This window comes from Eptesicus fuscus, chromosome 5 (genome assembly GCF_027574615.1).
Source record: "Eptesicus fuscus isolate TK198812 chromosome 5, DD_ASM_mEF_20220401, whole genome shotgun sequence".
Taxonomy (NCBI): Eukaryota; Metazoa; Chordata; class Mammalia; order Chiroptera; family Vespertilionidae; genus Eptesicus; species Eptesicus fuscus.
Window position 1 is genome coordinate 87,082,751 of NC_072477.1, and position 17,230 is coordinate 87,099,980.

At 40.1% G+C, this 17,230-nt stretch overlaps 1 protein-coding gene across 1 annotated transcript in view; it reads left to right on the forward strand.

Annotated features, from left to right (window-relative positions):
* The window catches only part of NPAS3 (neuronal PAS domain protein 3), an 875,944-nt gene that overhangs the window by 795,617 nt on the left and 63,097 nt on the right, over positions 1-17,230 (forward strand). The window lies entirely within an intron of this gene.

The following is a 17,230-nucleotide window of genomic DNA, read 5'->3' on the forward strand; positions in this document are numbered from 1 at the left end:
AAAAGTAAAATTACTCTAACTTGCTACTCTTCTTTTGAAAGCATTCCTTTTCATGCACCAAAACACTGAAATATATTGCAGCAGGGAGGAAAGAAAGCTAAAGATTTTTAAATAAATCACAATGACTATATCTAGATTTAGATTAAGCCATGGTATATAAGCAATAGTGGGTGTTTTAGAGTGCATGGTCACAGACAATGGGTCCTCCTTAACATGGAAAAAATAGAAGAGTGTTGTGACAACTAAATTAAATGTGTATGTAAATCACCGGGCATTAATCCTAATTGCCTATACCTCAGTGCTGGGATGCACAAAATATAATGGCTATTAAAAAATCTATCCTATCATCCAGCATATGGATTCAAAGTCATAATGTTGAAAGCTTTGGGATATTTGCTTTAGTGATGGTTATATTTTTTTAAATACCCAAATATTATTAATTCACACCTTTTCAGTTTCTAGGTCTGGGGAAAGCATGGGTCATTGGCACGTGCAACCCAGAACCAGCAGCTGGTTTGCAAACTCAAACCTACAATGTGGTTATAGGAATAGCATTCCTATTTCTCAATGTTCCTAGGTTCCTGTTTTGTACATTTAGATGTTGCTTCATCGGTATAATTTTTATGTGTTTTTCTCATCCTTCTTAGGCCTTTGTAGTTATCTTTCCAGCCTTCTCTCTGAAGCTTCTTTCTTACTACCCTCCATTTTTCTTCCTCCTCATTTTTATACCCTGTTTAATTCTCTACTCTCTTTTTCTTTGCATTTTAATTTTCTCATGTTCACATTCGTTCTGTAGCACTTTCTAGGAAAACCCGTGACTGTAAAATTTTTGTACTATCTCGTAGTCAGGTTCATGATACCTATTTATTTCTGAAATTTATCAGCCTAGAAATCGTTTACCCAAAGTCATATTGATAATAATAGCACAACCAGGAATGTTAGTGAATATATAAATTTTGAGAACAAAATAGTAATATGTCTATAGTGTTTTTTCCAATATTAATCAGATTCACATTTGATATATCAGTACTCATAAGTGCTCACCAAATGGTTGCTGCAAATTTAACTTACATTAATCAACCCTTTCCTTCATATGGATTTATTTGATTCTCCGAACTACCTCCTGACGTTAGTACATTTACGGATTGCCAAGTAACCTAAGCCCTTCATAGGGATAAGGGAAAGGGACACATGATTGACTTACAACTGTTTGGTTGCTAAGCCAAACTAGAACTGTTTGGTTGCTAAGCCAAACCTAGAACTCAAACTTCCTCATTCCATGGCATGTGTCCCACCTCTAGGCCACGCTGCTGCTCTCCATGTGTGTGGCCATCATCTTGCCCAGTGGTACCACTGTCATTATTCCAGGATAGGATCTTCTGCTCTGGGACCCAGGTGACTACTGAGCATTACCATTCTTTCCTGCTCCTTGATCCTAAAAATAGATGTTAGGAACCAACCTGCATAGATATTAGCAACACCAACTACACCTGTGAAAGCTGACATATACTGGGTGCTTGTCATGTACTAAGCAATATGCTTCATGTAGATTAGGTTCACATTCTACTATATACAAGGCAATTTAAAGTGACTACAATAGAGTTTGCAGAATAACTATATATATTACTATATGTCTTACCAAACATTACCAAAACTGTTGTACAGAGAAAATGTGTCTATCCAGATGAAGGGAACAAGAAAAAGAAGCAAAGTCTTAGGGAGATTAAGATAAAATGAAAGTGTTACCAAGGAATCACTAATCTATACCATCTGCCCTGAGCTAGTGACACTATGGAAGTAAATCTTTATATTTAAGATTGCCTTGCTATTTACCCTCAATTCTAAAGGTCTTCTTTTCATAGAGAGGCACTGTTTCTCCTCAAGGCATCACTAAGACCTCCCTGTAAGACCCTCCTGCGTTAATTGTTGGGGTGCTTTGGCAAATCATAGCGTAATTTGGGGATGTTATAATAAGAGGAAAAGAAAGAAATCCCATGTTTAGGAAGAAGAAACACTAGTGCAAAAATCATATCAAATGGGGTAGAGGAGGAGAAACCTCATTGCCAAACATGAATTCCCAACAAAAGAAGGTAGCCATTACAATAATAATTATTATTATTACTACTAATATGAAAAGAGAAAAGCTTGGTTCTAGGTTCACTGAAAAGTTTCCCTTCAGTCTTGAGTGATTCTTCTTTAGAGCCTGCCAGGAGTGCAAGCCTATAATTTTAATTATATCTTGGCATTCTCATAAAGCAAACAGCCTGCTCAGGTAGTATTTATTACCTGTTAGGAAGAATACTTATGAATATGCTGCACAAATTCCAATTGCAGTGATCGGCCATGGGCCTTTTCAAGGACAGAGGGGTGAGTTGGAATACATGTAGGAGAGAAGTCGCTCATTAAGGGAAGGTTTGTTATCCAGGAACGTATAATTAAGGAAACGTCCCAGCTTCTGTGACAGCCAACACTCTGGTAGTTGTTTGATTGCTGTGTGGGTCAGGGATCAGCTCCTGCTACAAGATGTAGCCACATTAGTGTGTTAGTGAACTGGTTAGAAAGTAAATTACGGCTGCCTATCTCGAGCACATTATTGTCCGTCTTCATTGTTTGGTTTTTACTGTACACCAGCAGGACTGTGGCTTCTGAAGACTTTGTGTGACACGTTAGGCATTTTATCCTTTGAGTAAACAGTAATCATGGTGTGCAGAAAGTGGGGCATTGGAGAATTTTTCCTATTCTTTGAGAATTCCACTCTTCCTTTTTAGTTTGCTCCAAGGGCTCATTGGGGATACATATATTAAGCCCTTTAAATAGTTCATAATAAATCTTTGTCTCAGGCTGATTCTGACAGTTTTTTAAAGAGTCTTTTAAGAGAGAATCCTCAATCATTTGTTAATCCATGGGGTGATCTTCACACTTCAGGAAAAAAATAACAGCCAGGGCTCTTGGGTAGTGAAAATACAATGTAGGAAAAAAAATGTATAAATATGAAAAATCCCAAGAATATTACCTTACTGAGATTACTTACATGTTCTGCATGTATCTAAATGCTTTCTTTCTTCCCTAGCAAGACAAAAACAGAAAGAAAAATCATTGTCAAAATAATGAGAATTTTTGTTGCTAATTTTATGTTTTTAGACTTATATATATCTCCTAAAATGTTAGATTTCAAATTGTGTAAGAGAAAATATTCTTTTTAAAGCAAACTCATTATCTTGGTAGAAAGATAATTTCTTCTTTGCCCTTGTTTCCCCTTTAAGACTACTTCTGGCTTCCCCTAAATTGCTTATATGCACACTGCTGTTTTTCCTGGTCGGGAAGAGGCATTCCATTTTTAGAGAAAGGATTGTAGATATTGGTTATTAGCGTCAACAACAACAAAAACTTTGAAGGGCAAGACATAGCTTCCAGAATAAAGACCTTTCTAAGTTGGCTCCACATATTTTAGCTTTCACTTTAGATACAAGGTACTTTGTCAAATATATTAGATGTTCATATGTTAAAGAATATAACACATTTTAGCACCAAAAAACAACAACATATACCACCAAAAGAAATTAAAAGCAATATTACCTCCCATGTAAAATATTAATATTAGTAACCATTACAATACCTGTGCATTGCTTGTATAATGAATGGAAACCATTTAAAGTCTCTCTAAAGAAGAAAAGAGTGCTGGATCTCAAGTGTTTTATGTATAAAACATTTACAATTTCAGGGAAACGTATTTGAATGTATAAGGTTTTGCTTATAACTGAAATGATTAAGGAGGAAACTAGGGAATGCAGGTAAAACATGAGGTAAGCATGGCGACGGAGACATTTTTCTCCATGTATATGATCTAAACCTTTGTGTCATTTCTAAGATGCAGCTTCTCAAGCTATTGAAAAATACCAAGAACTTTACTAATGACATGCAAATGGAGTTTGTGAGAAAGAAATGCAATAATAAAATAGGCAAATGGGCAAAGGAGAGCCTACTGTTATAGATGGATTCACCCTCACATTAGGTCAAATAAGGACCAGAACAAGGGCAGCCACAGATAGCTGGAGGCCTGCAGGTGAGAGGATTAACCACAATTTGGATGAATGCAGTGGGAGCCGTCAGCTACCCAGGCAACAAGGAATACGTGGTGCCAGTTTTTAAAATAATTATTTGCCATTATAGAATATACAATTTAGACCCAGAAGCCATCTGATATAATGTTAAAGTGTGGATGTTAAAAATATCAAGTACATCATTAGAGCTAGCTGTAAAATAGGGAAAGGAGCAGTAATTAATATCAATCATAACAAATTTGCTTTGCACCCAGTTTGAAAAAAGCCTGCTTCTTCCCCATTTTCACCATCACCATTAGCAATAGCTTTTATCTTTTTAAACTATAGAAAAAAAGGGTAATTCTACAGCAAGGATAACTACAAACTATGTAAATGGAATTTTTTAAATGACTGCTTTTTTATTCCCACCACTTGAGAAGATTATGCATAGTCTTGAAGAAAATATACAAATGACTTAATGTCAAGTTCAGGTGTGGAAATGATGCCTATACATATATCATGAGGTCTACACATATAGGGTGTCCCAAAGAATGTATACACACACTTTGAATAATTATAAAGGCAGTGTTTGTTAAAATGCATTTCATTTTCAAAATTGAGCTATCAGCTGTTAAAGTGTATATACCTATTTTTGGAACACCCTATATGTTAACTGACCATGATTATAATGATGAAGTCCTGTCTTTCTCACAGTAAAGCAACTCAGAGCAGTGTTTAGGAACTCAGAGCAGTGACCATTAAAACTTACTGGATCATAAGAGAAAGGAAAACTTGCCTAATTGAAGGCATCAAAAGTAGATATTCATTAGCAAAATAACCGGTAGAGCTAATTATCAGATGCCTGCCCATTTCTGGCTCCTCTAAATTATTGCAAAGTGTAAATAAAATTACTAAGAATATTCTCCAATAAATAACCCTCGATCTTTTATTGATGATGGATTTTACACAATAGTTCTAACCAAAAACATTTTGAAAAATAATCACTTCAAGAAGTGCTGGAATACAGACATAATAAAACCAACCAGTTCTAGCTGCCCAGGTTCCTCCTCTGTGATAAATAACAATAAATTAGCAGAAGATCGGGGCTCAGGAGACTGTTGTGGAGACTGCCAAGCCAGGCTCTCTTCTCTCCTCAGCACACACACACTCCCCCAGGGAAATAAAAGCTGGCCATTGTACTAGGCCCCACTTCTGAGAAGGCAAATTTGAAAAAGCCACATGACCACACCAACATTCATTTGGATGTTCAGTTATTGCTTAATTCTCTACCATTCTCCATTGAGAAAGTTCCAGCCATTCAGAACTGTTTCTCTGTTCAACAAAAGTATCTCAGGCCAATCTCCTAAACTCCTTAGTTCTGCATCCTTTATTTCACAACCACATGACCGCTCTCATGCAAAACCCTTGCTCTGTGCCACATAGACTCCTCATTCTTCTAGGAGCAGGGTTGCCAGATTTGGCAAATAAAAATACATTTGAACTTTATATGCAATATTCAGGTCATGTTGAAAAAAAAAGTCTTTGTTTATCTGAAATTAAAATTTAACAATGTGCCCCATATATTACCTGAGAACCCAGATTAGGAGTAAATTCTGCTCTTCCGGCTTATTAAAGCCTTTCTTCCATGCAGACTGCTAATCTTGAGATGCTGTTATTAGAGGTCATGATTCCTATGCTTCTGACTCTCCCAACATAAAAGGGGAGTATCATTATAGTTTGTTCCCACTGCCACCTCCGCACCCTTACTCCCAACATGGAGAGGGTCAATGGGGGTAAAAAGGGAGGGACATCTGTAATAGTGTAAAAAAAAAACAAAACACACTTCTTTAAAAAAAAAATAGCATTCTTTACCTGTTCTCAGTGCCATTGTCTGTCAACACCCACATCACTTCCCCACCTTCCTCAAAGATGTGAGCTCACGCCCTGCAGTTCTCTGAAGCAGTCTCCTTCCTCACATGGCAGCAGATACCAGAATGAGAGTTTCCAGGATGGGTAACCACATGCGCACACACACACACACACACACACACACACACACACACACACACCCTTGACTGTCAAAGCAAGAAACTCATTCTTTGACTTACCTTTAGCCCCCCATTGGCATAATTGGACTTAGACCTTCAACTGCGCTTTGTTTTTAAGATGCCAAATATCTACTAACAATTTTAGAGAAAACATTCTAAGGTACAAGAGCAATGAAAGAAGCTACAAAGAGGGAAATGTATGAACGTTTCTATGTAAAATTTAAAAACTTATGTGTACCAGTGAACATTGTTAACAGAAGTAAAAGGCAAAAAATGGGGAAATATTTGCAAGAAATATTTCAGAGATGATATCTTTAAAATATATGTATATTTAATTCAAATTAATAAGAAACTCAATTGGAAAATACACAGAGGATACAAATATATAACTCATTGAAAAAAATTAACTAGCCAATAAATATGTGTTAAAACATTATTCAACTTTATTAGAAATAAAAATGCAAATTAAAAACACAAGATGTTTTTACATATTACTTTTCAGAGGGACCCAGAAGAGTACCTTTTCTGTGTCTTCTGCTAATTTAATAATTTTTATCAAATTAGAACAAGTATTTTAAGATGGCAATCAATATGAACACCATCCAACATTGCTGAGAAACGTAAACTGACACAGCACACCTTTTTTGGAAATCAGTTTGTGCACATTAGCTTTTTGAAAGGCTCATCCTCTTTAACCCAGTAATACTCTCCCTATATATATCAACCTTAGGAAACAATAAGGAAGTTGGAGGAATGTTAATTTTTTTAAAAATCATCACCATGAAATGAAATATTACATGGCCAATAAAATAGTGTGTTTGAAGCCACTAGAGCCCCAACATCCTTTTATTCCCCCAAATGCTATCTAATAAAAGTAGAGTTATTATCATATAGTGAGCTATAATTTTTAACATTAAAAATGGGAGACATGGGTATGATTCTAATTTTGAAATATATAAATAAGACCACAACAAAACATATTAATGCTAATAGTAGCTGGGTTATAGGTTATTGGGGATACTTTTTTAAATTTATTTTTAGTTAAGTATCATTGTTACACAATCTTATATTGGTTATATTGGTTTTAGGTATATAATATAGTGATTAAACATTGAGAATATTTTTTCTTACATTTTGCAAATTTCCTATGAACAGAAAAAATGGAGATAGATAAACAAGCTTGTTTAAAAGCAATAAATATTCTCAAAAATCATTCTCTGATCAAAGTTTCCTTATTGGCTGCTTCACCCATGTCACCATCCCCAGCCCTGTCATCCTTATTCCCCAGCTCATCAATCACTCTGTCAGTTTTCACTCGCTTGTCTTCTAACCCTTTGGGATCTCTTACTTGATTGACTTTTTTTCAGTCCTACTGTGCTGGCTCCCCTCCACAGGAAAACCTCATTGTCTTGAGCATTGCCTGGAAAACCCAGAGCCATTAGTAGTAGGGTACCCTAGAAAGTTAATGCTCTTAAATTTAAGGCATGCAACTTGTAGCCACTGTGCAATCTTTTTACTTTTTTCTACTGATTCTAGTTGTTTTGCCCAGATGAAGCTGATTCATAGCTTTTTTTCATTCTCAAAATCCTCTCCTCCCACTTCCTTTGTTTGTCTCAGCAAACAACCTTTACTCTATTATTCACTACAATTCCCATCCTCCCTCCCTCCTCTTTCTCTCTCTTTCTCTCTCTCATCACATTCTCCTTTTTTTGTTTCCTCAAATTCAGAGGCTACCTTCTTTTTCTCTATTACTGATTAAATATCTCTAAAGATTTAAATTCTTAAATTAGTGTTTCCAGTGTAAACAACTTAAACTAAGTCCTCTCAATCTGTAAATATACTCAAGGTTTCTTTATTTTTATCACTGAAAGTCACTAAAGAGAATAATATCATTTATTTACTCAATTTGTATCCCACTTTGCTAATGAAGCTGCTCTCTCTGGAGATCCCAAGGCATTGATGACACCAATGGATATATCTGAGAGGCAGTGGACACTGAACAATTCTGTCCATTAACTCCTCCCTTAGTTTTCTTCATGTTAAAATAAGTGATGTACTAAAGATAAATAATTTATTTTTGGACGAAGGTTCAAAGAGAAAACACCAAAAAAACACACAAAAAACACACACATACAATACAGTTAAAAAATGGGCAGAGGACCTAAGTAGACATTCCTCCACAGAGGACATACATATGGCCAACAGAGATATGAAAAGATGCTCAATATCACTAATCATCAGGGAAATGCAAATTAAAACAATGAGATACTGCCTCATACCTGTCAGAATGGCTGTCATTAATAAATCAACAAATAACAAGTGCTGGAGGGGATGTGGAGAAAAGGAAATCCTCATACACTATTGGTGTGAATGTAAATTAGTCACTATGGGGAACAGTATAAACATTCCTCAAAAAATTAAATATTAGCTTTTAAAAAGACATGTTCAATCTTCATCGAATTGTCATATAATCTAGCAATTATACTTCTGGGCATTTATCCAAAGAAAACAAAAAACACTAATTCAAAAAGTCATGTGCATCCCTGTGTTCATTGCAGAATTATTTACAACTAGAGGCCTGGTGCACGAAATTCATGCACGGGGGGGCAGGGGGTGTCCCTCAGCCCAGCCTGCACCCTCTCCAATCTGGGACCCCTTAAGGAATGTCCGACTGCCCGTTTAGGCCCGACCCCCTAAACGGGCAGTCGGACATCCCTCTCACAATCCAGGACTGCTGTCTCCCAACTGCTCGCCTGCCTGCCTTCCTGATTGCCCCTAACCACTTCTTCCTGCCAGCCTGATTACCCCCTAATCACTCCCCTGTCAGCCTGATTGATGCCTAACTGCTCCCCTGCCAGCCTGATTGCCCCTAACTGCCCTCCCCTGCAGGCCTGGTTACCCCTAACTGCCCTCTCCTGCAGGCCTGGGTCCCCCCAACCGTCCCTCCTCTGCCGGCCTGGTCACCCCCAACTTCCCTCCCCTGCAGGCTTGATCACCCCCAATTGCCCTCCCTTGCTGGCCTGGTCCCTCCCAACTGCCCTCCCCTGCTGGCCATCTTGTGGCAGCCATCTTGTGTGTTGGAGTGATGGTCAATTTGAATATTACTCTTTTATTAGATAGGATAGAGGCCCAGTGCATGGGTGGGGGCCAGCTGGTTTGCCCTGAAAGGTGTCCTGGATCAGGGTGGGGGTTCCCTTGGGGTGTGGGGCGGCCTGGGTGAGGGGCCTGTGGTGGTTTGCAGGCTGGTCACGCCCCCCGGTGACCCAAGCAGAGGCCCTGGTATCTGGGATTTATTTATCTTCTATAATTGAAACTTTGTAGCCTTGAACGGAGCCAAGCCTCCTGCTTGCTCTGTGGCCACAGACATTTTTGTTGGGATTTATTTATCTTCTATAATTGAAACTTTGTAGCCTTAAGCGGAGGCCAAGGCAGGCCAGGGCAGGTGGAAAGCTTGACTTCCTCCATTGCTGGGGTAACCCAAGCCTCCTGCTCTCTCTGTGGCCACAGCCATCTTGGTTAGGTTAATTTGCATACTCGCTCCTGATTGTCTGATTGGTGTAGCGGAGGTATGGTCAATTTGCATATTACTCTTTTATTAGATAGGCTAACCAAAAATGTGGAAGCAACCTACATGTCCATCAATAGATAAATGAATAAAGAAAATGTGATGCATATATCCAATGGCACATTATTCAGTCATTAAAAATACTGTAGTCTTGCCATTTGCAACAACAGAGGTGAGCCTAGGGGTATTATGCTGAGTGAAATAAGTCAGAGGAAAAACAAATACCATATGATTTCACTTATATGGGGAATCTAAAAAAAAAAAAAAAATACAATAAACAAAACAAAATAGAAAAAACCTATAGACATAGAGAACAAAGTGATGATTTCCAAAGAGGGTGGGAGGAGTAAAGAGATGGGGATAATTTTTTTTAAGCAGATCATGTCTTCAAAACACACACACAGTCTCCAATCTAACCCGCGCTAATGCAGAAGAGTACTGTTCTAATAATTTAAAATACCCAAAACATTTTTCAAAGCTCAAAGGATAACATTTCTAGAATATCTTTGTCACTAGTTCATATTTATTAAAATAATAGTTTTCTGTGAAGCCTTTTACCAATCTGCAATCATAAAGTTGTAGCACGAATTGTGAGCATGGAGGTGTGTGTGGTATCTTCACCCAGATATCCACATGTCTTAGTCCCCTCTCAAATGCCATCTCATCAGGGAGGCTCCTGGGACCACCCAACCAAAATGTGGCCCTCATCCCTCTTTAGCCACTGACTGCATCCTCTTCTTTATAGCATTAATCACTACCAGAAATTGTTATGTATTTTCTCTTCCTCCTAAATGTAAGCACTGTTACAAATGGCCCCATCTCATTATCCTATATAATAAAAGGCTAATATGCAAATTGTTTCCTTGGGAGTTTGACTGATCGGGAGTTCGACCACTTGCTATGACATGCGCTGACCACCAAGGGGCAGCGTGGAATGAAGGAAGGCCTGGGCCAGCAGCCGGCAGCTGGGGGAAGGCAGGCAGCTGGCAGCCAGGGGAAGGAAGACCCCGATCAGCCCTGATCACTGGCCAGGCCTTAGGGACCCTACCTGTGTACAAATTTTGTGCACCGGGCCTCTAGTACTCAGTAAGTATTTACTAGTAATTTAAATATCTGAACATAGACAAAATGAGCTATAATAAAACATGTAATATATGCTTACATGTGCTATTTAAAATACTCATTTTGTGCTGAGTAAGGGCAAGAAGTTCCAGGGGCAGGCAAATCAGCCTTTAAGAACTTTTGAGGTGCACTCTCCATCCACAGGCCTGCACAGGGAGAGGGGTACTTTGTGTATCAATGGCTTGAATCACGGCATGATTTTCCACCCAGTGCGCCCTAACTGTCTCTCATCACATGCCATTGTTGCAGTTAGTCAGAGAGCTTTAAAGCAATGAAAGGCAGCATGCATATGTGTGTATCTGCAAGTGCCTCTGTAACCAGACTCCTCCATATAACTCCTTTTAAAACACAGCATGTCCACAGCATCTGCGTCTGAGATGGAGATTTGGCCAGAATGCTAAAAACATAAATGTGGCCGTTTGCCTTGATACTGGCAACCAGTCGCTGCCCTGTGGATGGGCTGCACAGAAGATTCATGTATATAAAATAGTATATTAAAGTAAACTTACAAAAGCAAAGAGCAATCATTGCAACCATAATTTTTTCTTCCTCTTTGGGAGTCTAATTTTAAAAGCATTAAAGAAGACAGCTGCTCACGCTGTGATATGCGCTAAACAGCCTGAAGGATGGAAAAAAATATATTTGTAGCTCATAATAACTATTGACCTTTCTGATATACAATGTTCTCTGTGTTAGCTATTCGGTTCTATCAACAGTGAAGATTGAACATGACTTTTTAATAGAAAACATGGGGTTTCAAGCTGCCTTCACAAAGGTGTTTATGTATTGTTATTTTGTTTTGTACTACAAACCCATGCCTGATGCCCTTTGTCTGACATCATGTTTGTCGTTAAAAAAAAAAAAAAGGAAGGAAGGAAAGAAAGGAAGGAAATAAAAGAAGGAAACAGAAAAGGAAAAAAAAGCCTTGATGTTATTGAGTATATTTTATATGAGGAATTGGCTCGTAACCACTTTATAGTCGTGATAAAAGCATTGCCACACTCGATCCCATACGCAATATTGGTAATGGAATCCAAGCGGTGTCCCAGGAGGACAAGCTATATTTTTCTCCCAGAATAGATCCCTCAAGTGGCAACATTTATGGGGAGTCTCCAGGAAGATTTAAAACGCTCGCTTGCAGTATTCATGTGGCATGTTCTGTGGAGCGCACAGCCTGCTACCAAATGGGTCACACTGGATGACATGTTCTCTGAAAGGCTATCTCCACCATACCTGCGTTTCCCCCTTGAACTTTCCAGTTGCTTAGGAGTCGTGTACAGAAACGCCCACTGGTAACAGCTTGACTCTGACACTGTGTGTATTTCCCCAGAGTGGTACATCCCAACACCCACTGTGGAGCAGCAGGCGGCCACGGAACGCATTCCTCTCCCTCCGGGGACAGCTGCACCGAGTAGCACCCCCTGCGAGGCGAGGTGCAGGGATTCAGAGGCAACCTGAGGCTTTATGATTCCCATCCAAGGCAGGTGGCTACTGCCAGCGAGTTTGCGCTGGCAGGTGGCATGGGTTGGCAGATCTTTTTTGGCGGATTATTTTTTGTGTTACTTTGAAAGAAGTTTATTGCATCACTATTGAACCACAATTATGTTCACACCTACGCTCCAGAGTTTCAGTTAACGATTCACACGTTTTTAAACAAAGCTGAGGCTCACAGCTGAGTGGGAATGGGAATCAGCCCTAATGAGACTAAATAAATTTGGCTTTTTCATGGCATTCCAGAGAAAGCTGGGGAGCAGAGAGAGGCTGGTTGCTGAGCCAGAGCGGAATGGCTGGAACTTCATTTGTATGACACCCAAGGGGTGGTCCCAGGGTGTCCACAGAAGATGGTGGACACCGCCTCGCCACCAGGGGCTCAGGATCCAGGCCAGGCTGCTAAGAGCCGCGACCCGCTGCAAAGTTGCCCTGCCACGTGGTAGAGGACAGGCCAGTGGGATGAAAACCCTCAGAAGACAGAGAACAAAGTATCCTCTGATTCTGGGGGAAATCAGGCCAATCCTCTTTTAACAACCAAACCCCCTGGCCCCTGACTCTGAAAATAACACTTTGCAGAAAATGCTTCCTTAGAGATGAGTACCGCAGGAGACACAATGATTCCCTCTCCCCACCCCAGAGAGAGAGAGAGAGAGAGAGAGAGAGAGAGAAGAGAGAGAGAGGGAGAGAGAGAGAGAGAGATGTTTGGTATAAAAGAAAATAATTCTTCTTAAAAGAAAGCATCTGACTGTTACTTTATTCTACGTGCAAACTGAGTGCCTGCTTATGTAAACCGCAATCCTAGGCACCTGGGGAGATGAGGGAGGCTGGAGAAGAGCAGAGAATAGACACAAAAGCCAAAAAGACATCAGGCCTGCTTTTCAGGATCTCACAATCTTGTAGATGACACTGTCGACAGCATCTCTTGCAAACTGCACATTTTAAAACATCAATTGAGCCTTTACCTTGGAGAACACAGGCCCTGCTTGCCACAGTCAGCATGGCAGGCACTTTTCCTTGCACATGAGGGTTCTCCAGGTACTGACCACATTGGGCAGCGCATTCCTTCTGCCACATGAGTTGTACACACTTACATGGTGGTCACATATCAAACCAAGGCGATGATTTTTCCAAAGAGTTTCTACATGGATGTTATATTAGTCATCTACTGTTGCAAAACAAATTACCCCAAATATTGACAAAGCTGTCTTACATCGTTTCTACAGGGCAGGAACCAGTAGCAGGTTATCTGAGTAGTTCCAGCTCTTGATGCCTTATCCCCCAACTCCACTTCTCCTTTAAAAGGAAAAAGACTTTGTTCACAATTGAAGGGTAACAACGTTTTCTCAAAACTTAACATTTAAAAAAAACTTTTTCTCCCTCAGACATCAGGGTTTGGTGGCAGTTGGAGGGTTCTGACGTTTAGAACTACACTTGGAGTGCACTGAAAAGAAAGGCCCTCTTTCTGCTTTGCTCTCATTCACCTGCAGAGACCCTGGGGAGAATACTGCAAGTGTCCAGGATGGACCTGGCCTGGGATTGGCGGGCGAGAACTAGATGGTCCTCAGCCACCCGTCCTTCCTACCCTCCCCCACCTCCTGCCCCTCCATAATGATAAGGAAGCAGCAACGCCCAAACCAGTTAGGGAATCATACGCAGATGTGGAATGACACAGACATTGTTTCGCATTATGGTGGCATTTGCCAGCACAAAAAATTATGACAACTTTTGCTATAAATTGTTCTGTAAATTTTACAAAAATATGCAAAAACTGACATTTCCAGAGCTGAGATAATTTAGATTTATTAAAAAGTTGAGGCCCTTGACATTCAGCAAAAGAGGGTATATTTCTTTATCTAGCTTTGAGTTGCATGCGTCTTAGTTTTGTTCTTGTTTTTAGCTCCTTGTTTATCATTCAGAGGTCAAAACTGGCCACATCTAAGCTTTGACCACTTACTCCGGTTTTTACCCATAAATTTCTCCTGGGTCTCAGGAAGCAGCTATAACTTCTCTGAATCTCAGATTTCTTATCAGAGCAGGCAGCTGTCATGGCCTGCCTCAAAGAGTCGGCAGAAAAGTCTTTGATTCCCAGAAAGCACTCTAAAGGGTTCCCACTGTCTTTATATAGCTCCAGTTCTAAGGATATGTTTCTCATTTACCACCCGCTCTTCACACACATACATGTATGCACACACATACATGTATGCACACACATGCACACACCCCTTCTCTGTTGAGTGCCGCAGTCCTATCCCCCACCAAGGCCATGCTGCCTTGGCTCTGTCTGGGCTCTGCCCCAAGCAGAACCTTCATGAACATGGTGCTTCTCACCTGAGGCACTTAGGAAGCCTCCCCTCTGTCCGTGTACAGGACAGACACCATTGCTGGAGCTGGGACGGCCACAGCGCGCAGGCCGGCCCTGAGCAAACATGGCCGTGGTGTGGGTGCCTGAAAGAGTTTGTCACATGCTCCTTTGATAGGGACAGTGTGGCTCATGACCTCTGACCCTCCTCAGAACCAGACAGTCATATGGAACTAAAGGAGAAATCTTCATCAGGAATCAAACCCTTCTCCTCAACGCCCACCCCATCCCTCCACACTCTTGAAATAAAGCTTGAGGGCCAGTTTAGATTTTAAAGCTCAGCTTCCACGGGGCAAAACCTGACTTTGACTTTGACAACTGCACACCGGCTGTCATGGGTTTGATTCGGCGGCCCTGCATGTTTAGACAATTACTGTTGTAACCCACGGGGTGCTGCGTCCACTGCCTCAGTCAGGGCACAACGCAATGTTCCGCCTCCAGCGCTCATGCGAAGCTTGTGTCTCGCATCCCCATTCAGTGGGAAGTACCCGTGCTGTGGTCTCTAATGTGCATGCTAAGTGTTTGCTTTGCAGTCCCACGCTGAGCACAACAACCATTTCTAACGGTGCCTAAATTGCTCACTCTTCTACAGGTAGATGGCTCCTTCTTTCCTGGGGTAGGGTATCCAGAAGCCTAGCCCTAACCATATTTCACCTCTCTGGGAAGTTTCATTTGTCCTCAGCTATTGCAAACACGATCTTGCTGAACAGAGCTGAATTTTTAAGGCCGAGTTTGCGGTGTGGATTCTGATGGCAGCACGTTAGTTCAAGTCTCTGAGGACCGGGGCCAATAAATGTGAAAGGGACAACAGTAGATTGGCATAGTTTTCCACTTCCACCGGGATGAAAAGCTGCTATAAATTAAGTCTAACCTTAAATGTATAATCTGTCCTTGGGAGGGGAAAAAAAAAGGATATAGCATCTTCAAGCTCTCGGCATCCCTTACGAGAAAAAAATTGGTTCTAAGGGTCTCTGATCTTGTGTTTTAGTAAAATAGAACTGCACGGCTGACTGACAGTTCTGATCTAAAGCATTTACGTTTAAGTTTTGATCTCTCTGCTTTTGATTAAAACTAATGAGCTCATTTAATTCAAAATGGGAATCTCTGATAAGAGAAATAAGGTTGATGTGATTGGATTAGAGGGGTAAATTAAACTCTTAGAGCAGAAGTTTGTGCTTATATAGTGTATTAAAAAGCTGTTGGCGTATTATGGCGTGTTAGATGATGAGAAAAATTTCATAGTAATTCATATTTAATCAGAAGAAATGAAAGTACTAAATATAACATGGCTCTGCTTTTCCCTCGAGTGATAAAAAGCTGTACATTTAAAATGACATCAGATCCATTCTCTCTAAAACAAAAAAAAAAGAAAGAAAACCTTAAGAGTGGGACATAAGAAAAGGACACTTGTCGGTGGTTCCATTACCCCAGAATAGAAACGCCATGAATATAGGAAAATATAGTCACATTAAGACAGGAATAATACAGGAAAGGCCCCAGACCATAGACAGCAAGGCTTCTCTTATTACAGACCTCTCATTCTTCTTTTGTCTTAGGTCAATCCTGGATCATTGGTATTGAGCACAACATTTAATATAAAAAAATAGAGATGTCTTTGCCTTAGAAACATGGACTATGTTATATAATATAAAATTTTACAGTTTTTGGCCTATTTTCCTTTGTTTTCATAACTATATATTTAATTCTTAAATCTTTGCCCCCACCCAGAGAATATCAGTGCTATTTTGATATTCTACTTTGAGAATATCAGAATAAGGGATGTTCAAAAGAATTTGTTGTTGCAACTATTTTTTGTTTTAGAATAAGAAAAACTTTAAAAGTACTATTGTAGAAGAATAAAATGAGAGTATTTATTGGGCTTAAACAGACCAAAAATTTTTTTTGCAGAAAAAACAAATTTATATGATACCTTAGAAGCTTGACTATAAAGAAAAGAGACGTATGTTGCCTTCTAGTCTTATGAATAAAGGCATTTTTAGCTCAGCAAGACTACAAAATACCATTTTAAATTTCATAAGTAAAAATGTATTGTACTTAGTCTAAAAATCTGTAAAGGGAAAGAGTATCTTCCTAAGAGAGGATACTATTATTTTCCCATCCCAGAAGCAGAGAAGGGGGAAACCCCGATACTGTTTCCTGTTGGGGTGAGGGCAGGGCGGGATCAGGCTGCCATTAGTGATGGGAATGGAAAGTTGAAGTTGTGAGGAGCTTGTGTTTGTTTCTGTCTGTACATCCCGCTCTCAGCCCTCTATCTTAAGTCAGCTGAGAAGTTTTCATGCTTCCCGTTCCCCACAATGAAGAAAACCAACTCAGGAACTCAAGGGCACTTGATGGTTCTGTGGTTCTCAGAACGCCCCAGGCAGTAAATGATACAAGACAGGATTCTCAGGGAGAACAAGGAGCAAGCCATCCTTACCCTTCCTCAGAAGCGGCTCTGCCTGAGTCTTAGTTGATCCCACCAATCTGGGGAGTCTTTCTTTTTCAGGACAGTTCTCTCCATGCACACCGGCCAACCCTCCCGATGTGCTGTCACTACTTAGTTACTATCAGACCTCATGTAGGGAGCTGCTGGGAATTAAAGGCC